The sequence below is a fragment of the Myxine glutinosa genome, chromosome 1 (assembly GCF_964187855.1).
Source record: "Myxine glutinosa chromosome 1, kmMyxGlut1.1, whole genome shotgun sequence".
Lineage (NCBI taxonomy): Eukaryota > Metazoa > Chordata > Myxini > Myxiniformes > Myxinidae > Myxine > Myxine glutinosa.
The window spans coordinates 422,603,153-422,629,892 of record NC_136261.1 but is presented as its reverse complement, the minus strand read 5'-3'; the positions used below and the strand labels follow the sequence as shown (position 1 = coordinate 422,629,892).

The window sequence follows — 26,740 nt, the reverse complement described above, 5'->3', positions numbered from 1 at the left end:
GCCACATACCATATAAAGTGGCCTTTTCTATAGTTTTCCACATGCCATATAAAGTGGCCTTTTCAATAGTTTGCCACATGCCACATACCATATAAATGGGCCTTTTCTAAAGTTTGCCACATGCCACATACCATATAAATGGGCCATTTCTATAGTTTGCCACATGGCACATACCATTTAAATGGGCCTTTTCTATAGTTTGCCACATACCATATAAATGTGCCTTTTCTATAGTTTGCCACATGGCACACACCATATAAATGGGCCTTTTCTATAGTTTGCCACATGGCACATACCATATAAATGGGCCTTTTCTATCGTTTGCCACATAGCACATACCATATAAATGGGCCTTTTCTATAGTTTGCCACATGGCACATACCATATAAATGGGCCTTTTCTATAGTTTGCCACATGGCACATACCATATAAAGTGGCCTTTTCTGTAGTTTGCCACATGCCACATACCATATAAAGTGGCCTTTTCTATAGTTTGCCACATGCCACATACCATATAAATGGGCCTTTTCTATAGTTTGCCACATAACATATAAATGGGCCTTTTCTATAGTTTGCCACATGGCACATACCATATAAATGGGCCTTTTATATAGTTTGCCACATACCATATAAATGTGCCTTTTCTATAGTTTGCCACATGGCACACACCATATAAATGGGCCTTTTCTATAGTTTGCCACATGGCACATACCATATAAATGGGCCTTTTCTAGAGTTTGCCACATGGCACATACCATATAAATGGGCCTTTTCTATAGTTTGCCACATGGCACATACCATATAAATGGGCCTTTTCTGTAGTTTGCCACATGCCACATACCATATAAAGTGGCCTTTTCTATAGTTTGCCACATGCGACATACCATATAAATGGGCCTTTTCTATAGTTTGCCACATGGCACATACCATATAATTGGGCCTTTTCTATCGTTTGCCAGATGGCACATACCATATAAATGGGCCTTTTCTATAGTTTGCCACATGGCACATACCATATAATTGGGCCTTTTCTATCGTTTGCCAGATGGCACATACCATATAAATGGGCCTTTTCTATAGTTTGCCACATGGCACATACCATATAAATGGGCCTTTTCTATAGTTTGCCACATGGCACATACCATATAAATGGGCCTTTTCTATAGTTTTCCACATGGCACATACCATATAAGTGGGCCTTTTCTATAGTTTGCCACATGGCACATACCATATAAATGGGCCTTTTATATAGCTTGCCACATGCCATATAATGTGGCCTTTTCTATAGTTTGCCACATGCCACATACCATATAAATGGGCCTTTTCTAAAGTTTGCCACATGCCACATACCATATAAATGGGCCTTTTCTATAGTTTGCCACATGGCACATACCATATAAATGGGCCTTTTCTATAGTTTTCCACATGGCACATACCATATAAATGGGCCTTTTCTATAGTTTGCCACATGCCATTTAAAGTGGCCTTTTCTATAGTTTGCCACATGCCACATACCATATAAATGGGCCTTTTCTATAGTTTGCCACATGGCACATACCATATAAATGGGCCTTTTCTATAGTTTGCCACGTACCATATAAATGTGCCTTTTCTATAGTTTGCCACATGGCACACACCATATAAATGGGCCTTTTCTATAGTTTGCCACATGGCACATACCATATAAATGGGCCTTTTCTATAGTTTGCCACATGGCACATACCATATAAATGGGCCTTTTCTATAGTTTGCCACATGGCACATACCATATTTAAATGGGCCTTTTCTATAGTTTGCCACATGCCACATACCATATAAATGGGCCTTTTCTATAGTTTGCCACATGCCACATACCATATAAATGGGCCTTTTCTGTAGGTTGCTACATGGCACATACCATATAAATGGGCCTTTTCTATAGTTTGCCACATGGCACATACCATATAAATGGGCCTTTTCTATAGTTTGCCACATGGCACATACCATATAAATGGGCCTTTTCTATAGTTTGCCACATGCCACATACCATATAAATGGGCCTTTTCTATAGTTTGCCACATGCCACATACCATATAAAGTGGCCTTTTCTATAGTTTGCCAGATGGCACATACCATATAAATGGGCCTTTTCTATAGTTTGCCACATGGCACATACCATCTCAATGGGCCTTTTCTATAGTTTGCCACATGGGACATACCATATAAGTGGGCGTTTTCTTTCGTTTGCCAGATGGCACATACCATATAAATGGGCCTTTTCTATAGTTTGCCACATGGCACATACCATATAAGTGGGCCTTTTCTATAGTTTGCCACATGGCACATACCATATAAATGGGCCTTTTCTATAGTTTGCCACATGCCACATACCATATCAAGTGGCCTTTTCTATAGTTTGCCACATGCCATATAAAGTGGCCTTTTCTATAGTTTGCCACATGCCACATACCATATAAATGTGCCTTTTCTATAGTTTGCCACATGGCACATACCATATAAATGGGCCTTTTCTATAGTTTGCCACAGGGCACATACCATATAAATGGGCCTTTTCTAGAGTTTGCCACATGGCACATACCATATAAATGGGCCTTTTCTATAGTTTGCCACTTGGCACATACCATATAAATGGGCCTTTTCTATCGTTTGCCACATGCCACATACCATATAAATGTGCCTTTTCTATAGTTTGCCACATGGCACACACCATAAATGGGCCTTTTCTATAGTTTGCCACAGGGCACATACCATATAAATGGGACTTTTCTATAGTTTGCCACATGGCACATACCATATAAATGGGCCTTTTCTATAGTTTGCCACATGCCACATACCATATAAAGTGGCCTTTTCTATAGTTTGCCACATGCCATATAAAGTGGCCTTTTCTATAGTTTGCCACATGCCACATACCATATAAATGGGCCTTTTCTATAGTTTGCCACATAACATATAAATGGGCCTTTTCTATAGTTTGCCACATGGCACATACCATATAAATGGGCCTTTTATATAGTTTGCCACATACCATATAAATGTGCCTTTTCTATAGTTTGCCACATGGCACACACCATATAAATGGGCCTTTTCTATAGTTTGCCACATGGCACATACCATATAAATGGGCCTTTTCTAGAGTTTGCCACATGGCACATACCATATAAATGGGCCTTTTCTATAGTTTGCCACATGGCACATACCATATAAATGGGCCTTTTCTGTAGTTTGCCACATGCCACATACCATATAAAGTGGCCTTTTCTATAGTTTGCCACATGCGACATACCATATAAATGGGCCTTTTCTATAGTTTGCCACATGGCACATACCATATAATTGGGCCTTTTCTATCGTTTGCCAGATGGCACATACCATATAAATGGGCCTTTTCTATAGTTTGCCACATGCCACATACCATATAAATGGGCCTTTTCTAAAGTTTGCCACATGCCACATACCATATAAGTGGGCCTTTTCTATCGTTTGCCAGATGGCACATACCATATAAATGGGCCTTTTCTATAGTTTGCCACATGGCACATACCATATAAATGGGCCTTTTCTATAGTTTGCCACATGGCACATATCATATAAGTGGGCCTTTTCTATAGTTTGCCACATGGCACATACCATATAAATGGGCCTTTTCTATAGTTTGACACATGCCACATACCATATAAAGTGGCCTTTTCTATAGTTTTCCACATGCCATATAAAGTGGCCTTTTCAATAGTTTGCCACATGCCACATACCATATAAATGGGCCTTTTCTAAAGTTTGCCACATGCCACATACCATATAAATGGGCCTTTTCTATAGTTTGCCACATGGCACATACCATTTAAATGGGCCTTTTCTATAGTTTGCCACATACCATATAAATGTGCCTTTTCTATAGTTTGCCACATGGCACACACCATATAAATGGGCCTTTTCTATAGTTTGCCACATGGCACATACCATATAAATGGGCCTTTTCTATCGTTTGCCACATAGCACATACCATATAAATGGGCCTTTTCTATAGTTTGCCACATGGCACATACCATATAAATGGGCCTTTTCTATAGTTTGCCACATGGCACATACCATATAAAGTGGCCTTTTCTGTAGTTTGCCACATGCCACATACCATATAAAGTGGCCTTTTCTATAGTTTGCCACATGCCACATACCATATAAATGGGCCTTTTCTATAGTTTGCCACATAACATATAAATGGGCCTTTTCTATAGTTTGCCACATGGCACATACCATATAAATGGGCCTTTTATATAGTTTGCCACATACCATATAAATGTGCCTTTTCTATAGTTTGCCACATGGCACACACCATATAAATGGGCCTTTTCTATAGTTTGCCACATGGCACATACTATATAAATGGGCCTTTTCTAGAGTTTGCCACATGGCACATACCATATAAATGGGCCTTTTCTATAGTTTGCCACATGGCACATACCATATAAATGGGCCTTTTCTGTAGTTTGCCACATGCCACATACCATATAAAGTGGCCTTTTCTATAGTTTGCCACATGCGACATACCATATAAATGGGCCTTTTCTATAGTTTGCCACATGGCACATACCATATAATTGGGCCTTTTCTATCGTTTGCCAGATGGCACATACCATATAAATGGGCCTTTTCTATAGTTTGCCACATGGCACATACCATATAATTGGGCCTTTTCTATCGTTTGCCAGATGGCACATACCATATAAATGGGCCTTTTCTCTAGTTTGCCACATGGCACATACCATATAAATGGGCCTTTTCTATAGTTTGCCACATGGCACATACCATATAAATGGGCCTTTTCTATAGTTTTCCACATGGCACATACCATATAAGTGGGCCTTTTCTATAGTTTGCCACATGGCACATACCATATAAATGGGCCTTTTATATAGCTTGCCACATGCCATATAATGTGGCCTTTTCTATAGTTTGCCACATGCCACATACCATATAAATGGGCCTTTTCTAAAGTTTGCCACATGCCACATACCATATAAATGGGCCTTTTCTATAGTTTGCCACATGGCACATACCATATAAATGGGCCTTTTCTATAGTTTTCCACATGGCACATACCATATAAATGGGCCTTTTCTATAGTTTGCCACATGCCATTTAAAGTGGCCTTTTCTATAGTTTGCCACATGCCACATACCATATAAATGGGCCTTTTCTATAGTTTGCCACATGGCACATACCATATAAATGGGCCTTTTCTATAGTTTGCCACGTACCATATAAATGTGCCTTTTCTATAGTTTGCCACATGGCACACACCATATAAATGGGCCTTTTCTATAGTTTGCCACATGGCACATACCATATAAATGGGCCTTTTCTATAGTTTGCCACATGGCACATACCATATAAATGGGCCTTTTCTATAGTTTGCCACATGGCACATACCATATTTAAATGGGCCTTTTCTATAGTTTGCCACATGCCACATACCATATAAATGGGCCTTTTCTATAGTTTGCCACATGCCACATACCATATAAATGGGCCTTTTCTGTAGGTTGCTACATGGCACATACCATATAAATGGGCCTTTTCTATAGTTTGCCACATGGCACATACCATATAAATGGGCCTTTTCTATAGTTTGCCACATGGCACATACCATATAAATGGGCCTTTTCTATAGTTTGCCACATGCCACATACCATATAAATGGGCCTTTTCTATAGTTTGCCACATGCCACATACCATATAAAGTGGCCTTTTCTATAGTTTGCCAGATGGCACATACCATATAAATGGGCCTTTTCTATAGTTTGCCACATGGCACATACCATCTAAATGGGCCTTTTCTATAGTTTGCCACATGGGACATTCCATATAAGTGGGCGTTTTCTATCATTTGCCAGATGGCACATACCATATAAATGGGCCTTTTCTATAGTTTGCCACATGGCACATACCATATAAGTGGGCCTTTTCTATAGTTTGCCACATGGCACATACCATATAAATGGGCCTTTTCTATAGTTTGCCACATGCCACATACCATATCAAGTGGCCTTTTCTATAGTTTGCCACATGCCATATAAATTGGCCTTTTCTATAGTTTGCCACATGCCACATACCATATAAATGGGCCTTTTCTAAAGTTTGCCACATGCCACATACCATATAAATGGGCCTTTTCTATAGTTTGCCACATGGCACATACCATATAAATGGGCCTTTTCTATAGTTTGCCACATACCATATAAATGTGCCTTTTCTATAGTTTGCCACATGGCACACACCATATAAATGGGCCTTTTCTATAGTTTGCCACATGGCACATACCATATAAATGGGCCTTTTCTATAGTTTGCCACATGGCACATACCATATAAATGGGCCTTTTCTATAGTTTGCCACATGCCACATACCATATAAATGGGCCTTTTCTATAGTTTGCCACATGCCACATACCATATAAATGGGCCTTTTCTGTAGGTTGCTACATGGCACATACCATATAAATAGGCCTTTTCTATAGTTTGCCATATGGCACATACCATATAAATGGGCCTTTTCTATAGTTTGCCACATGGCACATACCATATAAATGGGCCTTTTATATAGTTTGCCACATGCCACATACCAATAAAGTGGCCTTTTCTATAGTTTGCCACATACCACATGCCATATAAAGTGGCCTTTTCTATAGTTTGCCACATGCCACATACCATATAAAGTGGCCTTTTCTATAGTTTTCCACATGCCACATACCATATAAATGGGCCTTTTCTATAGTTTGCCACATGGCACATACCATACAAATGGGCCTTTTCTATTGTTTGCCACATGCCACATACCATATAAAGTGGCCTTTTCTATAGTTTGCCACATGAAACATACCATATAAATGGGCCTTTTCTACAGTTTGCCACATGCGACATACCATATAAATGGGGCTTTTCTATAGTTTGCCACATGGCACATACCATATAAATGGGCCGTTTCTATAGTTTGCCACATAACATATAAATGGGCCTTTTCTATAGTTTGCCACATGGCACATACCATATAAATGGGCCTTTTCTATAGTTTGCCACATACCATATAAATGTGCCTTTTCTATAGTTTGCCACATGGCACACACCATAAATGGGCCTTTTCTATAGTTTGCCACAGGGCACATACTATATAAATGGGCCTTTTCTAGAGTTTGCCACATGGCACATACCATATAAATGGGCCTTTTCTATAGTTTGCCACTTGGCACATACCATATAAATGGGCCTTTTCTATCGTTTGCCACATGCCACATACCATATAAATGTGCCTTTTCTATAGTTTGCCACATGGCACACACCATAAATGGGCCTTTTCTATAGTTTGCCACAGGGCACATACCATATAAATGGGCCTTTTCTATAGTTTGCCACATGGCACATACCATATAAATGGGCCTTTTCTATAGTTTTCCACATGCCACATACCATATAAAGTGGCCTTTTCTATAGTTTGCCACATGCCATATAAAGTGGCCTTTTCTATAGTTTGCCACATGCCACATACCATATAAATGGGCCTTTTCTATAGTTTGCCACATAACATATAAATGGGCCTTTTCTATAGTTTGCCACATGGCACATACCATATAAATGGGCCTTTTATATAGTTTGCCACATACCATATAAATGTGCCTTTTCTATAGTTTGCCACATGGCACACACCATATAAATGGGCCTTTTCTATAGTTTGCCACATGGCACATACCATATAAATGGGCCTTTTCTAGAGTTTGCCACATGGCACATACCATATAAATGGGCCTTTTCTATAGTTTGCCACATGGCACATACCATATAAATGGGCCTTTTCTGTAGTTTGCCACATGCCACATACCATATAAAGTGGCCTTTTCTATAGTTTGCCACATGCGACATACCATATAAATGGGCCTTTTCTATAGTTTGCCACATGGCACATACCATATAATTGGGCCTTTTCTATCGTTTGCAAGATGGCACATACCATATAAATGGGCCTTTTCTATAGTTTGCCACATGCCACATACCATATAAATGGGCCTTTTCTAAAGTTTGCCACATGCCACATACCATATAAGTGGGCCTTTTCTATCGTTTGCCAGATGGCACATACCATATAAATGGGCCTTTTCTATAGTTTGCCACATGGCACATACCATATAAATGGGCCTTTTCTATAGTTTGCCACATGGCACATATCATATAAGTGGGCCTTTTCTATAGTTTGCCACATGGCACATACCATATAAATGGGCCTTTTCTATAGTTTGACACATGCCACATACCATATAAAGTGGCCTTTTCTATAGTTTTCCACATGCCATATAAAGTGGCCTTTTCAATAGTTTGCCACATGCCACATACCATATAAATGGGCCTTTTCTAAAGTTTGCCACATGCCACATACCATATAAATGGGCCTTTTCTATAGTTTGCCACATGGCACATACCATTTAAATGGGCCTTTTCTATAGTTTGCCACATACCATATAAATGTGCCTTTTCTATAGTTTGCCACATGGCACACACCATATAAATGGGCCTTTTCTATAGTTTGCCACATGGCACATACCATATAAATGGGCCTTTTCTATCGTTTGCCACATAGCACATACCATATAAATGGGCCTTTTCTATAGTTTGCCACATGGCACATACCATATAAATGGGCCTTTTCTATAGTTTGCCACATGGCACATACCATAAAAGTGGCCTTTTCTGTAGTTTGCCACATGCCACATACCATATAAAGTGGCCTTTTCTATAGTTTGCCACATGCGACATACCATATAAATGGGCCTTTTCTATAGTTTGCCACGTGGCACATACCATATAAATGGCCCTTTTCTATAGTTTGCCACATGGCACATACCATATAAATGGGCCTTTTATATAGTTTGCCACATGCCACATACCATATAAAGTGGCCTTTTCTATAGTTTGCCACATACCACATGCCATATAAAGTGGCCTTTTCTATAGTTTGCCACATGCCACATACCATATAAAGTGGCCTTTTCTATAGTTTGCCACATGCCACATACCATATAAATGGGCCTTTTCTATAGTTTGCCACATGCCACATACCATATAAATGGGCCTTTTCTACAGTTTGCCACATGCCACATACCATACAAATGGGCCTTTTCTATAGTTTGCCACATGCCACATACCATATAAAGTGGCCTTTTCTATAGTTTGCCACATGCCACATACCATATAAATGGGCCTTTTCTACAGTTTGCCACATGCCACATACCATATAAAGTGGCCTTTTCTGTAGTTTGCCACATGCCACTTACCATATAAAGTGGCCTTTTCTATAGTTTGCCACATGCGACATACCATATAAATGGGCCTTTTCTATAGTTTGCCACATGGCACATACCATATAATTGGGCCTTTTCTATCGTTTGCCAGATGGCACATACCATATAAATGGGCCTTTTCTATAGTTTGCCACATGGCACATACCATATAAATGGGCCTTTTCTATAGTTTGCCACATGGCACATACCATATAAGTGGGCCTTTTCTATAGTTTGCCACATGGCACATACCATATAAATGGGCCTTTTCTATAGTTTGCCACATGGCACATACCATATAAGTGGGCCTTTTCTATAGTTTGCCACATGGCCCATACCATATAAATGGGCCTTTTCTATAGTTTGCCACATGCCACATACCATATAAAGTGGCCTTTTCTATAGTTTGCCACATGCCATATAAAGTGGCCTTTTCTATAGTTTGCCACATGCCACATACCATATAAATGGGCCTTTTCTATAGTTTGCCACATGGCACATACCATATAAATGGGCCTTTTCTATAGTTTGCCACATGGCACATACCATATAAATGGGCCTTTTCTATAGTTTGCCACATGGCACATACCATAGAAATGGGCCTTTTCTATAGTTTGCCACATGGCACATACCATATAAATGGGCCTTTTCTATAGTTTTCCACATGCCATATAAAGTGGCCTTTTCTATAGTTTGCCACATGCCACATACCATATAAATGGGCCTTTTCTAAAGTTTGCCACATGCCACATACCATATAAATGGGCCTTTTCTATAGTTTGCCACATGGCACATACCATTTAAATGGGCCTTTTCTATAGTTTGCCACATACCATATAAATGGGCCTTTTCTAGAGTTTGCCACATGGCACATACCATATAAATGGGCCTTTTCTATAGTTTGCCACATGGCACATACCATATAAATGGGCCTTTTCTATAGTTTGACACATGCCACATACCATATAAAGTGGCCTTTTCTATAGTTTTCCACATGCCATATAAAGTGGCCTTTTCAATAGTTTGCCACATGCCACATACCATATAAATGGGCCTTTTCTAAAGTTTGCCACATGCCACATACCATATAAATGGGCCTTTTCTATAGTTTGCCACATGGCACATACCATTTAAATGGGCCTTTTCTATAGTTTGCCACATACCATATAAATGTGCCTTTTCTATAGTTTGCCACATGGCACACACCATATAAATGGGCCTTTTCTATAGTTTGCCACATGGCACATACCATATAAATGGGCCTTTTCTATCGTTTGCCACATAGCACATACCATATAAATGGGCCTTTTCTATAGTTTGCCACATGGCACATACCATATAAATGGGCCTTTTCTATAGTTTGCCACATGGCACATACCATATAAAGTGGCCTTTTCTGTAGTTTGCCACATGCCACATACCATATAAAGTGGCCTTTTCTATAGTTTGCCACATGCGACATACCATATAAATGGGCCTTTTCTATAGTTTGCCACGTGGCACATACCATATAAATGGCCCTTTTCTATAGTTTGCCACATGGCACATACCATATAAATGGGCCTTTTATATAGTTTGCCACATGCCACATACCATATAAAGTGGCCTTTTCTATAGTTTGCCACATACCACATGCCATTCAAAGTGGCCTTTTCTATAGTTTGCCACATGCCACATACCATATAAAGTGGCCTTTTCTATAGTTTGACACATGCCACATACCATATAAATGGGCCTTTTCTATAGTTTGCCACATGCCACATACCATATAAATGGGCCTTTTCTACAGTTTGCCACATGCCACATACCATACAAATGGGCCTTTTCTATAGTTTGCCACATGCCACATACCATATAAAGTGGCCTTTTCTATAGTTTGCCACATGCCACATACCATATAAATGGGCCTTTTCTACAGTTTGCCACATGCCACATACCATATAAAGTGGCCTTTTCTGTAGTTTGCCACATGCCACTTACCATATAAAGTGGCCTTTTCTATAGTTTGCCACATGCGACATACCATATAAATGGGCCTTTTCTATAGTTTGCCACATGGCACATACCATATAATTGGGCCTTTTCTATCGTTTGCCAGATGGCACATACCATATAAATGGGCCTTTTCTATAGTTTGCCACATGGCACATACCATATAAATGGGCCTTTTCTATAGTTTGCCACATGGCACATACCATATAAGTGGGCCTTTTCTATAGTTTGCCACATGGCACATACCATATAAATGGGCCTTTTCTATAGTTTTCCACATGCCATATAAAGTGGCCTTTTCTATAGTTTGCCACATGCCACATACCATATAAATGGGCCTTTTCTAAAGTTTGCCACATGCCACATACCATATAAATGGGCCTTTTCTATAGTTTGCCACATGGCACATACCATTTAAATGGGCCTTTTCTATAGTTTGCCACATACCATATAAATGGGCCTTTTCTAGAGTTTGCCACATGGCACATACCATATAAATGGGCCTTTTCTATAGTTTGCCACATGGCACATACCATATAAATGGGCCTTTTCTATAGTTTGACACATGCCACATACCATATAAAGTGGCCTTTTCTATAGTTTTCCACATGCCATATAAAGTGGCCTTTTCAATAGTTTGCCACATGCCACATACCATATAAATGGGCCTTTTCTAAAGTTTGCCACATGCCACATACCATATAAATGGGCCTTTTCTATAGTTTGCCACATGGCACATACCATTTAAATGGGCCTTTTCTATAGTTTGCCACATACCATATAAATGTGCCTTTTCTATAGTTTGCCACATGGCACACACCATATAAATGGGCCTTTTCTATAGTTTGCCACATGGCACATACCATATAAATGGGCCTTTTCTATCGTTTGCCACATAGCACATACCATATAAATGGGCCTTTTCTATAGTTTGCCACATGGCACATACCATATAAATGGGCCTTTTCTATAGTTTGCCACATGGCACATACCATATAAAGTGGCCTTTTCTGTAGTTTGCCACATGCCACATACCATATAAAGTGGCCTTTTCTATAGTTTGCCACATGCGACATACCATATAAATGGGCCTTTTCTATAGTTTGCCACGTGGCACATACCATATAAATGGCCCTTTTCTATAGTTTGCCACATGGCACATACCATATAAATGGGCCTTTTATATAGTTTGCCACATGCCACATACCATATAAAGTGGCCTTTTCTATAGTTTGCCACATACCACATGCCATTCAAAGTGGCCTTTTCTATAGTTTGCCACATGCCACATACCATATAAAGTGGCCTTTTCTATAGTTTGCCACATGCCACATACCATATAAATGGGCCTTTTCTATAGTTTGCCACATGCCACATACCATATAAATGGGCCTTTTCTACAGTTTGCCACATGCCACATACCATACAAATGGGCCTTTTCTATAGTTTGCCACATGCCACATACCATATAAAGTGGCCTTTTCTATAGTTTGCCACATGCCACATACCATATAAATGGGCCTTTTCTACAGTTTGCCACATGCCACATACCATATAAAGTGGCCTTTTCTGTAGTTTGCCACATGCCACTTACCATATAAAGTGGCCTTTTCTATAGTTTGCCACATGCGACATACCATATAAATGGGCCTTTTCTATAGTTTGCCACATGGCACATACCATATAATTGGGCCTTTTCTATCGTTTGCCAGATGGCACATACCATATAAATGGGCCTTTTCTATAGTTTGCCACATGGCACATACCATATAAATGGGCCTTTTCTATAGTTTGCCACATGGCACATACCATATAAGTGGGCCTTTTCTATAGTTTGCCACATGGCCCATACCATATAAATGGGCCTTTTCTATAGTTTGCCACATGCCACATACCATATAAAGTGGCCTTTTCTATAGTTTGCCACATGCCATATAAAGTGGCCTTTTCTATAGTTTGCCACATGCCACATACCATATAAATGGGCCTTTTCTATAGTTTGCCACATGGCACATACCATATAAATGGGCCTTTTCTATAGTTTGCCACATGGCACATACCATATAAATGGGCCTTTTCTATAGTTTGCCACATGGCACATACCATAGAAATGGGCCTTTTCTATAGTTTGCCACATGGCACATACCATATAAATGGGCCTTTTCTATAGTTTTCCACATGCCATATAAAGTGGCCTTTTCTATAGTTTGCCACATGCCACATACCATATAAATGGGCCTTTTCTAAAGTTTGCCACATGCCACATACCATATAAATGGGCCTTTTCTATAGTTTGCCACATGGCACATACCATTTAAATGGGCCTTTTCTATAGTTTGCCACATACCATATAAATGTGCCTTTTCTATAGTTTGCCACATGGCACACACCATATAAATGGGCCTTTTCTATAGTTTGCCACATGGCACATACCATATAAATGGGCCTTTTCTATCGTTTGCCACATAGCACATACCATATAAATGGGCCTTTTCTATAGTTTGCCACATGGCACATACCATAAAAGTGGCCTTTTCTGTAGTTTGCCACATGCCACATACCATATAAAGTGGCCTTTTCTATAGTTTGCCACATGCGACATACCATATAAATGGGCCTTTTCTATAGTTTGCCACGTGGCACATACCATATAAATGGCCCTTTTCTATAGTTTGCCACATGGCACATACCATATAAATGGGCCTTTTATATAGTTTGCCACATGCCACATACCATATAAAGTGGCCTTTTCTATAGTTTGCCACATGCGACATACCATATAAATGGGCCTTTTCTATAGTTTGCCACATGGCACATATCATATAAGTGGGCCTTTTCTATAGTTTGCCACATGGCACATACCATATAAATGGGCCTTTTCTATAGTTTGACACATGCCACATACCATATAAAGTGGCCTTTTCTATAGTTTTCCACATGCCATATAAAGTGGCCTTTTCAATAGTTTGCCACATGCCACATACCATATAAATGGGCCTTTTCTAAAGTTTGCCACATGCCACATACCATATAAATGGGCCTTTTCTATAGTTTGCCACATGGCACATACCATTTAAATGGGCCTTTTCTATAGTTTGCCACATACCATATAAATGTGCCTTTTCTATAGTTTGCCACATGGCACACACCATATAAATGGGCCTTTTCTATAGTTTGCCACATGGCACATACCATATAAATGGGCCTTTTCTATCGTTTGCCACATAGCACATACCATATAAATGGGCCTTTTCTATAGTTTGCCACATGGCACATACCATATAAATGGGCCTTTTCTATAGTTTGCCACATGGCACATACCATAAAAGTGGCCTTTTCTGTAGTTTGCCACATGCCACATACCATATAAAGTGGCCTTTTCTATAGTTTGCCACATGCGACATACCATATAAATGGGCCTTTTCTATAGTTTGCCACGTGGCACATACCATATAAATGGCCCTTTTCTATAGTTTGCCACATGGCACATACCATATAAATGGGCCTTTTATATAGTTTGCCACATGCCACATACCATATAAAGTGGCCTTTTCTATAGTTTGCCACATACCACATGCCATATAAAGTGGCCTTTTCTATAGTTTGCCACATGCCACATACCATATAAAGTGGCCTTTTCTATAGTTTGCCACATGCCACATACCATATAAATGGGCCTTTTCTATAGTTTGCCACATGCCACATACCATATAAATGGGCCTTTTCTACAGTTTGCCACATGCCACATACCATACAAATGGGCCTTTTCTATAGTTTGCCACATGCCACATACCATATAAAGTGGCCTTTTCTATAGTTTGCCACATGCCACATACCATATAAATGGGCCTTTTCTACAGTTTGCCACATGCCACATACCATATAAAGTGGCCTTTTCTGTAGTTTGCCACATGCCACTTACCATATAAAGTGGCCTTTTCTATAGTTTGCCACATGCGACATACCATATAAATGGGCCTTTTCTATAGTTTGCCACATGGCACATACCATATAATTGGGCCTTTTCTATCGTTTGCCAGATGGCACATACCATATAAATGGGCCTTTTCTATAGTTTGCCACATGGCACATACCATATAAATGGGCCTTTTCTATAGTTTGCCACATGGCACATACCATATAAGTGGGCCTTTTCTATAGTTTGCCACATGGCACATACCATATAAATGGGCCTTTTCTATAGTTTGCCACATGGCACATACCATATAAGTGGGCCTTTTCTATAGTTTGCCACATGGCCCATACCATATAAATGGGCCTTTTCTATAGTTTGCCACATGCCACATACCATATAAAGTGGCCTTTTCTATAGTTTGCCACATGCCATATAAAGTGGCCTTTTCTATAGTTTGCCACATGCCACATACCATATAAATGGGCCTTTTCTATAGTTTGCCACATGGCACATACCATATAAATGGGCCTTTTCTATAGTTTGCCACATGGCACATACCATATAAATGGGCCTTTTCTATAGTTTGCCACATGGCACATACCATAGAAATGGGCCTTTTCTATAGTTTGCCACATGGCACATACCATATAAATGGGCCTTTTCTATAGTTTTCCACATGCCATATAAAGTGGCCTTTTCTATAGTTTGCCACATGCCACATACCATATAAATGGGCCTTTTCTAAAGTTTGCCACATGCCACATACCATATAAATGGGCCTTTTCTATAGTTTGCCACATGGCACATACCATTTAAATGGGCCTTTTCTATAGTTTGCCACATACCATATAAATGGGCCTTTTCTAGAGTTTGCCACATGGCACATACCATATAAATGGGCCTTTTCTATAGTTTGCCACATGGCACATACCATATAAATGGGCCTTTTCTATAGTTTGACACATGCCACATACCATATAAAGTGGCCTTTTCTATAGTTTTCCACATGCCATATAAAGTGGCCTTTTCAATAGTTTGCCACATGCCACATACCATATAAATGGGCCTTTTCTAAAGTTTGCCACATGCCACATACCATATAAATGGGCCTTTTCTATAGTTTGCCACATGGCACATACCATTTAAATGGGCCTTTTCTATAGTTTGCCACATACCATATAAATGTGCCTTTTCTATAGTTTGCCACATGGCACACACCATATAAATGGGCCTTTTCTATAGTTTGCCACATGGCACATACCATATAAATGGGCCTTTTCTATCGTTTGCCACATAGCACATACCATATAAATGGGCCTTTTCTATAGTTTGCCACATGGCACATACCATATAAATGGGCCTTTTCTATAGTTTGCCACATGGCACATACCATATAAAGTGGCCTTTTCTGTAGTTTGCCACATGCCACATACCATATAAAGTGGCCTTTTCTATAGTTTGCCACATGCGACATACCATATAAATGGGCCTTTTCTATAGTTTGCCACGTGGCACATACCATATAAATGGCCCTTTTCTATAGTTTGCCACATGGCACATACCATATAAATGGGCCTTTTATATAGTTTGCCACATGCCACATACCATATAAAGTGGCCTTTTCTATAGTTTGCCACATACCACATGCCATTCAAAGTGGCCTTTTCTATAGTTTGCCACATGCCACATACCATATAAAGTGGCCTTTTCTATAGTTTGCCACATGCCACATACCATATAAATGGGCCTTTTCTATAGTTTGCCACATGCCACATACCATATAAATGGGCCTTTTCTACAGTTTGCCACATGCCACATACCATACAAATGGGCCTTTTCTATAGTTTGCCACATGCCACATACCATATAAAGTGGCCTTTTCTATAGTTTGCCACATGCCACATACCATATAAATGGGCCTTTTCTACAGTTTGCCACATGCCACATACCATATAAAGTGGCCTTTTCTGTAGTTTGCCACATGCCACTTACCATATAAAGTGGCCTTTTCTATAGTTTGCCACATGCGACATACCATATAAATGGGCCTTTTCTATAGTTTGCCACATGGCACATACCATATAATTGGGCCTTTTCTATCGTTTGCCAGATGGCACATACCATATAAATGGGCCTTTTCTATAGTTTGCCACATGGCACATACCATATAAATGGGCCTTTTCTATAGTTTGCCACATGGCACATACCATATAAGTGGGCCTTTTCTATAGTTTGCCACATGGCACATACCATATAAATGGGCCTTTTCTATAGTTTTCCACATGCCATATAAAGTGGCCTTTTCTATAGTTTGCCACATGCCACATACCATATAAATGGGCCTTTTCTAAAGTTTGCCACATGCCACATACCATATAAATGGGCCTTTTCTATAGTTTGCCACATGGCACATACCATTTAAATGGGCCTTTTCTATAGTTTGCCACATACCATATAAATGGGCCTTTTCTAGAGTTTGCCACATGGCACATACCATATAAATGGGCCTTTTCTATAGTTTGCCACATGGCACATACCATATAAATGGGCCTTTTCTATAGTTTGACACATGCCACATACCATATAAAGTGGCCTTTTCTATAGTTTTCCACATGCCATATAAAGTGGCCTTTTCAATAGTTTGCCACATGCCACATACCATATAAATGGGCCTTTTCTAAAGTTTGCCACATGCCACATACCATATAAATGGGCCTTTTCTATAGTTTGCCACATGGCACATACCATTTAAATGGGCCTTTTCTATAGTTTGCCACATACCATATAAATGTGCCTTTTCTATAGTTTGCCACATGGCACACACCATATAAATGGGCCTTTTCTATAGTTTGCCACATGGCACATACCATATAAATGGGCCTTTTCTATCGTTTGCCACATAGCACATACCATATAAATGGGCCTTTTCTATAGTTTGCCACATGGCACATACCATATAAATGGGCCTTTTCTATAGTTTGCCACATGGCACATACCATATAAAGTGGCCTTTTCTGTAGTTTGCCACATGCCACATACCATATAAAGTGGCCTTTTCTATAGTTTGCCACATGCGACATACCATATAAATGGGCCTTTTCTATAGTTTGCCACGTGGCACATACCATATAAATGGCCCTTTTCTATAGTTTGCCACATGGCACATACCATATAAATGGGCCTTTTATATAGTTTGCCACATGCCACATACCATATAAAGTGGCCTTTTCTATAGTTTGCCACATACCACATGCCATTCAAAGTGGCCTTTTCTATAGTTTGCCACATGCCACATACCATATAAAGTGGCCTTTTCTATAGTTTGCCACATGCCACATACCATATAAATGGGCCTTTTCTATAGTTTGCCACATGCCACATACCATATAAATGGGCCTTTTCTACAGTTTGCCACATGCCACATACCATACAAATGGGCCTTTTCTATAGTTTGCCACATGCCACATACCATATAAAGTGGCCTTTTCTATAGTTTGCCACATGCCACATACCATATAAATGGGCCTTTTCTACAGTTTGCCACATGCCACATACCATATAAAGTGGCCTTTTCTGTAGTTTGCCACATGCCACTTACCATATAAAGTGGCCTTTTCTATAGTTTGCCACATGCGACATACCATATAAATGGGCCTTTTCTATAGTTTGCCACATGGCACATACCATATAATTGGGCCTTTTCTATCGTTTGCCAGATGGCACATACCATATAAATGGGCCTTTTCTATAGTTTGCCACATGGCACATACCATATAAATGGGCCTTTTCTATAGTTTGCCACATGGCACATACCATATAAGTGGGCCTTTTCTATAGTTTGCCACATGGCCCATACCATATAAATGGGCCTTTTCTATAGTTTGCCACATGCCACATACCATATAAAGTGGCCTTTTCTATAGTTTGCCACATGCCATATAAAGTGGCCTTTTCTATAGTTTGCCACATGCCACATACCATATAAATGGGCCTTTTCTATAGTTTGCCACATGGCACATACCATATAAATGGGCCTTTTCTATAGTTTGCCACATGGCACATACCATATAAATGGGCCTTTTCTATAGTTTGCCACATGGCACATACCATAGAAATGGGCCTTTTCTATAGTTTGCCACATGGCACATACCATATAAATGGGCCTTTTCTATAGTTTTCCACATGCCATATAAAGTGGCCTTTTCTATAGTTTGCCACATGCCACATACCATATAAATGGGCCTTTTCTAAAGTTTGCCACATGCCACATACCATATAAATGGGCCTTTTCTATAGTTTGCCACATGGCACATACCATTTAAATGGGCCTTTTCTATAGTTTGCCACATACCATATAAATGTGCCTTTTCTATAGTTTGCCACATGGCACACACCATATAAATGGGCCTTTTCTATAGTTTGCCACATGGCACATACCATATAAATGGGCCTTTTCTATCGTTTGCCACATAGCACATACCATATAAATGGGCCTTTTCTATAGTTTGCCACATGGCACATACCATAAAAGTGGCCTTTTCTGTAGTTTGCCACATGCCACATACCATATAAAGTGGCCTTTTCTATAGTTTGCCACATGCGACATACCATATAAATGGGCCTTTTCTATAGTTTGCCACGTGGCACATACCATATAAATGGCCCTTTTCTATAGTTTGCCACATGGCACATACCATATAAATGGGCCTTTTATATAGTTTGCCACATGCCACATACCATATAAAGTGGCCTTTTCTATAGTTTGCCACATACCACATGCCATATAAAGTGGCCTTTTCTATAGTTTGCCACATGCCACATACCATATAAAGTGGCCTTTTCTATAGTTTGCCACATGCCACATACCATATAAATGGGCCTTTTCTATAGTTTGCCACATGCCACATACCATATAAATGGGCCTTTTCTACAGTTTGCCACATGCCACATACCATACAAATGGGCCTTTTCTATAGTTTGCCACATGCCACATACCATATAAAGTGGCCTTTTCTATAGTTTGCCACATGCCACATACCATATAAATGGGCCTTTTCTACAGTTTGCCACATGCCACATACCATATAAAGTGGCCTTTTCTGTAGTTTGCCACATGCCACTTACCATATAAAGTGGCCTTTTCTATAGTTTGCCACATGCGACATACCATATAAATGGGCCTTTTCTATAGTTTGCCACATGGCACATACCATATAATTGGGCCTTTTCTATCGTTTGCCAGATGGCACATACCATATAAATGGGCCTTTTCTAAAGTTTGCCACATGCCACATACCATATAAATGGGCCTTTTCTATAGTTTGCCACATGGCACATACCATATAAATGGGCCTTTTCTATAGTTTTCCACATGGCACATACCATATAAATGGGCCTTTTCTATAGTTTGCCACATGCCATTTAAAGTGGCCTTTTCTATAGTTTGCCACATGCCACATACCATATAAATGGGCCTTTTCTATAGTTTGCCACATGGCACATACCATATAAATGGGCCTTTTCTATAGTTTGCCACGTACCATATAAATGTGCCTTTTCTATAGTTTGCCACATGGCACACACCATATAAATGGGCCTTTTCTATAGTTTGCCACATGGCACATACCATATAAATGGGCCTTTTCTATAGTTTGCCACATGGCACATACCATATAAATGGGCCTTTTCTATAGTTTGCCACATGGCACATACCATATTTAAATGGGCCTTTTCTATAGTTTGCCACATGCCACATACCATATAAATGGGCCTTTTCTATAGTTTGCCACATGCCACATACCATATAAATGGGCCTTTTCTGTAGGTTGCTACATGGCACATACCATATAAATGGGCCTTTTCTATAGTTTGCCACATGGCACATACCATATAAATGGGCCTTTTCTATAGTTTGCCACATGGCACATACCATATAAATGGGCCTTTTCTATAGTTTGCCACATGCCACATACCATATAAATGGGCCTTTTCTATAGTTTGCCACATGCCACATACCATATAAAGTGGCCTTTTCTATAGTTTGCCAGATGGCACATACCATATAAATGGGCCTTTTCTATAGTTTGCCACATGGCACATACCATCTAAATGGGCCTTTTCTATAGTTTGCCACATGGGACATACCATATAAGTGGGCGTTTTCTTTCGTTTGCCAGATGGCACATACCATATAAATGGGCCTTTTCTATAGTTTGCCACATGGCACATACCATATAAGTGGGCCTTTTCTATAGTTTGCCACATGGCACATACCATATAAATGGGCCTTTTCTATAGTTTGCCACATGCCACATACCATATCAAGTGGCCTTTTCTATAGTTTGCCACATGCCATATAAAGTGGCCTTTTCTATAGTTTGCCACATGCCACATACCATATAAATGTGCCTTTTCTATAGTTTGCCACATGGCACACACCATAAATGGGCCTTTTCTATAGTTTGCCACAGGGCACATACCATATAAATGGGCCTTTTCTAGAGTTTGCCACATGGCACATACCATATAAATGGGCCTTTTCTATAGTTTGCCACTTGGCACATACCATATAAATGGGCCTTTTCTATCGTTTGCCACATGCCACATACCATATAAATGTGCCTTTTCTATAGTTTGCCACATGGCACACACCATAAATGGGACTTTTCTATAGTTTGCCACATGGCACATACCATATAAATGGGCCTTTTCTATAGTTTGCCACATGCCACATACCATATAAAGTGGCCTTTTCTATAGTTTGCCACATGCCATATAAAGTGGCCTTTTCTATAGTTTGCCACATGCCACATACCATATAAATGGGCCTTTTCTATAGTTTGCCACATAACATATAAATGGGCCTTTTCTATAGTTTGCCACATGGCACATACCATATAAATGGGCCTTTTCTAGAGTTTGCCACATGGCACATACCATATAAATGGGCCTTTTCTATAGTTTGCCACTTGGCACATACCATATAAATGGGCCTTTTCTATCGTTTGCCACATGCCACATACCATATAAATGTGCCTTTTCTATAGTTTGCCACATGGCACACACCATAAATGGGACTTTTCTATAGTTTGCCACATGGCACATACCATATAAATGGGCCTTTTCTATAGTTTGCCACATGCCACATACCATATAAAGTGGCCTTTTCTATAGTTTGCCACATGCCATATAAAGTGGCCTTTTCTATAGTTTGCCACATGCCACATACCATATAAATGGGCCTTTTCTATAGTTTGCCACATAACATATAAATGGGCCTTTTCTATAGTTTGCCACATGGCACATACCATATAAATGGGCCTTTTATATAGTTTGCCACATACCATATAAATGTGCCTTTTCTATAGTTTGCCACATGGCACACACCATATAAATGGGCCTTTTCTATAGTTTGCCACATGGCACATACCATATAAATGGGCCTTTTCTAGAGTTTGCCACATGGCACATACCATATAAATGGGCCTTTTCTATAGTTTGCCACATGGCACATACCATATAAATGGGCCTTTTCTGTAGTTTGCCACATGCCACATACCATATAAAGTGGCCTTTTCTATAGTTTGCCACATGCGACATACCATATAAATGGGCCTTTTCTATAGTTTGCCACATGGCACATACCATATAATTGGGCCTTTTCTATCGTTTGCCAGATGGCACATACCATATAAATGGGCCTTTTCTATAGTTTGCCACATGCCACATACCATATAAATGGGCCTTTTCTAAAGTTTGCCACATGCCACATACCATATAAGTGGGCCTTTTCTATCGTTTGCCAGATGGCACATACCATATAAATGGGCCTTTTCTATAGTTTGCCACATGGCACATACCATATAAATGGGCCTTTTCTATAGTTTGCCACATGGCACATATCATATAAGTGGGCCTTTTCTATAGTTTGCCACATGGCACATACCATATAAATGGGCCTTTTCTATAGTTTGACACATGCCACATACCATATAAAGTGGCCTTTTCTATAGTTTTCCACATGCCATATAAAGTGGCCTTTTCAATAGTTTGCCACATGCCACATACCATATAAATGGGCCTTTTCTAAAGTTTGCCACATGCCACATACCATATAAATGGGCCTTTTCTATAGTTTGCCACATGGCACATACCATTTAAATGGGCCTTTTCTATAGTTTGCCACATACCATATAAATGTGCCTTTTCTATACTTTGCCACATGGCACACACCATATAAATGGGCCTTTTCTATAGTTTGCCACATGGCACATACCATATAAATGGGCCTTTTCTATCGTTTGCCACATAGCACATACCATATAAATGGGCCTTTTCTATAGTTTGCCACATGGCACATACCATATAAATGGGCCTTTTCTATAGTTTGCCACATGGCACATACCATATAAAGTGGCCTTTTCTGTAGTTTGCCACATGCCACATACCATATAAAGTGGCCTTTTCTATAGTTTGCCACATGCCACATACCATATAAATGGGCCTTTTCTATAGTTTGCCACATAACATATAAATGGGCCTTTTCTATAGTTTGCCACATGGCACATACCATATAAATGGGCCTTTTATATAGTTTGCCACATACCATATAAATGTGCCTTTTCTATAGTTTGCCACATGGCACACACCATATAAATGGGCCTTTTCTATAGTTTGCCACATGGCACATACCATATAAATGGGCCTTTTCTAGAGTTTGCCACATGGCACATACCATATAAATGGGCCTTTTCTATAGTTTGCCACATGGCACATACCATATAAATGGGCCTTTTCTGTAGTTTGCCACATGCCACATACCATATAAAGTGGCCTTTTCTATAGTTTGCCACATGCGACATACCATATAAATGGGCCTTTTCTATAGTTTGCCACATGGCACATACCATATAATTGGGCCTTTTCTATCGTTTGCCAGATGGCACATACCATATAAATGGGCCTTTTCTATAGTTTGCCACATGGCACATACCATATAAGTGGGCCTTTTCTATCGTTTGCCAGATGGCACATACCATATAAATGGGCCTTTTCTATAGTTTGCCACATGGCACATACCATATAAATGGGCCTTTTCTATAGTTTGCCACATGGCACATACCATATAAATGGGCCTTTTCTATAGTTTTCCACATGGCACATACCATATAAGTGGGCCTTTTCTATAGTTTGCCACATGGCACATACCATATAAATGGGCCTTTTATATAGCTTGCCACATGCCATATAATGTGGCCTTTTCTATAGTTTGCCACATGCCACATACCATATAAATGGGCCTTTTCTAAAGTTTGCCACATGCCACATACCATATAAATGGGCCTTTTCTATAGTTTGCCACATGGCACATACCATATAAATGGGCCTTTTCTATAGTTTTCCACATGGCACATACCATATAAATGGGCCTTTTCTATAGTTTGCCACATGCCATTTAAAGTGGCCTTTTCTATAGTTTGCCACATGCCACATACCATATAAATGGGCCTTTTCTATAGTTTGCCACATGGCACATACCATATAAATGGGCCTTTTCTATAGTTTGCCACGTACCATATAAATGTGCCTTTTCTATAGTTTGCCACATGGCACACACCATATAAATGGGCCTTTTCTATAGTTTGCCACATGGCACATACCATATAAATGGGCCTTTTCTATAGTTTGCCACATGGCACATACCATATAAATGGGCCTTTTCTATAGTTTGCCACATGGCACATACCATATTTAAATGGGCCTTTTCTATAGTTTGCCACATGCCACATACCATATAAATGGGCCTTTTCTATAGTTTGCCACATGCCACATACCATATAAATGGGCCTTTTCTGTAGGTTGCTACATGGCACATACCATATAAATGGGCCTTTTCTATAGTTTGCCACATGGCACATACCATATAAATGGGCCTTTTCTATAGTTTGCCACATGGCACATACCATATAAATGGGCCTTTTCTATAGTTTGCCACATGCCACATACCATATAAATGGGCCTTTTCTATAGTTTGCCACATGCCACATACCATATAAAGTGGCCTTTTCTATAGTTTGCCAGATGGCACATACCATATAAATGGGCCTTTTCTATAGTTTGCCACATGGCACATACCATCTAAATGGGCCTTTTCTATAGTTTGCCACATGGGACATTCCATATAAGTGGGCGTTTTCTATCGTTTGCCAGATGGCACATACCATATAAATGGGCCTTTTCTATAGTTTGCCACATGGCACATACCATATAAGTGGGCCTTTTCTATAGTTTGCCACATGGCACATACCATATAAATGGGCCTTTTCTATAGTTTGCCACATGCCACATACCATATCAAGTGGCCTTTTCTATAGTTTGCCACATGCCATATAAATTGGCCTTTTCTATAGTTTGCCACATGCCACATACCATATAAATGGGCCTTTTCTAAAGTTTGCCACATGCCACATACCATATAAATGGGCCTTTTCTATAGTTTGCCACATGGCACATACCATATAAATGGGCCTTTTCTATAGTTTGCCACATACCATATAAATGTGCCTTTTCTATAGTTTGCCACATGGCACACACCATATAAATGGGCCTTTTCTATAGTTTGCCACATGGCACATACCATATAAATGGGCCTTTTCTATAGTTTGCCACATGGCACATACCATATAAATGGGCCTTTTCTATAGTTTGCCACATGCCACATACCATATAAATGGGCCTTTTCTATAGTTTGCCACATGCCACATACCATATAAATGGGCCTTTTCTGTAGGTTGCTACATGGCACATACCATATAAATAGGCCTTTTCTATAGTTTGCCATATGGCACATACCATATAAATGGGCCTTTTCTATAGTTTGCCACATGGCACATACCATATAAATGGGCCTTTTATATAGTTTGCCACATGCCACATACCAATAAAGTGGCCTTTTCTATAGTTTGCCACATACCACATGCCATATAAAGTGGCCTTTTCTATAGTTTGCCACATGCCACATACCATATAAAGTGGCCTTTTCTATAGTTTTCCACATGCCACATACCATATAAATGGGCCTTTTCTATAGTTTGCCACATGGCACATACCATACAAATGGGCCTTTTCTATTGTTTGCCACATGCCACATACCATATAAAGTGGCCTTTTCTATAGTTTGCCACATGAAACATACCATATAAATGGGCCTTTTCTACAGTTTGCCACATGCGACATACCATATAAATGGGGCTTTTCTATAGTTTGCCACATGGCACATACCATATAAATGGGCCGTTTCTATAGTTTGCCACATAACATATAAATGGGCCTTTTCTATAGTTTGCCACATGGCACATACCATATAAATGGGCCTTTTCTATAGTTTGCCACATACCATATAAATGTGCCTTTTCTATAGTTTGCCACATGGCACACACCATAAATGGGCCTTTTCTATAGTTTGCCACAGGGCACATACCATATAAATGGGCCTTTTCTAGAGTTTG

The 26,740-nt window shown here is 39.7% G+C and overlaps 2 protein-coding genes across 3 annotated transcripts in view; one reads left to right on the top strand and one right to left on the bottom strand.

The window, feature by feature from the left end:
- Positions 1-26,740, top strand: part of LOC144889631 (uncharacterized) — a 756,734-nt gene that overhangs the window by 104,472 nt on the left and 625,522 nt on the right. The window lies entirely within an intron of this gene.
- Positions 1-26,740, bottom strand: part of LOC144889630 (E3 ubiquitin-protein ligase Midline-1-like) — a 353,901-nt gene that overhangs the window by 180,158 nt on the left and 147,003 nt on the right. The window lies entirely within an intron of this gene.